Consider the following 762-nt stretch of genomic DNA (forward strand, 5'->3'; position numbering starts at 1 on the left):
GCCCGGTTGGGAAAATCAAGATAGAGGAAATTTTTCTGTGGCGACAGGTGTGTGTGTGTGTGTGAGAGAGAGAGAGAGAGAGAGAGAGAGAGAGAGAGAGAGAGGGAGGGAGGGAGAGAGAGACTGTATCTGTGTCTGTGTTATGTGCACATGTAAATGAGGATGCAAGGAGGTCAGAATAGGAAGTCCACTGTCCTGTTATATTGCACCCCACCTTATTCCTTTGAGACAGGGTCTGTCACTAAACCTGGAGTTAGGCTGGGGACCAGCAAGACCTGGAGGACCTCCAATCTCTGCCCCACACACTGTGGGTGTTACACACATGCATAGCTACACCCTGCTTTTCAAGTGGGCACTGGGATGCAAACTCTGGTCCTCATGCTTACATGCAAGCACTCCGACCCACTGGGTCACCTATCCAGCTCTGATCCAGGAGTTATGACTTCCAGATGTTGTGTCTACTGTTCTAGGAGTCTCATCTTATAAATCTGTACATTGTTTTTGTTCATTCTGGTGCTGGGGACTGAGCACAAGGCTTCACACATGATGGGAAAGGGCTACAGTCCCAGCTGCCTCTATCTAATTTCTTCTACATTTCAACAATCTGGTGAAATCCTTTTTCTTTCAATAATTTTGTACAATTTTCTGCTATTTTTTGTCTTTTTGAGACAGGGTCTCCCTGTAGCCCCAGCTGGCCTGGAACTCACTATATAGCCCAGGATAGCCTGAACTCACAGAGATCCGCCTGCCTCTGCTTCCCAA

Source organism: Nannospalax galili, unplaced genomic scaffold (genome assembly GCF_000622305.1).
Source record: "Nannospalax galili isolate Female #2095 unplaced genomic scaffold, S.galili_v1.0 scaffold432, whole genome shotgun sequence".
Lineage (NCBI taxonomy): Eukaryota > Metazoa > Chordata > Mammalia > Rodentia > Spalacidae > Nannospalax > Nannospalax galili.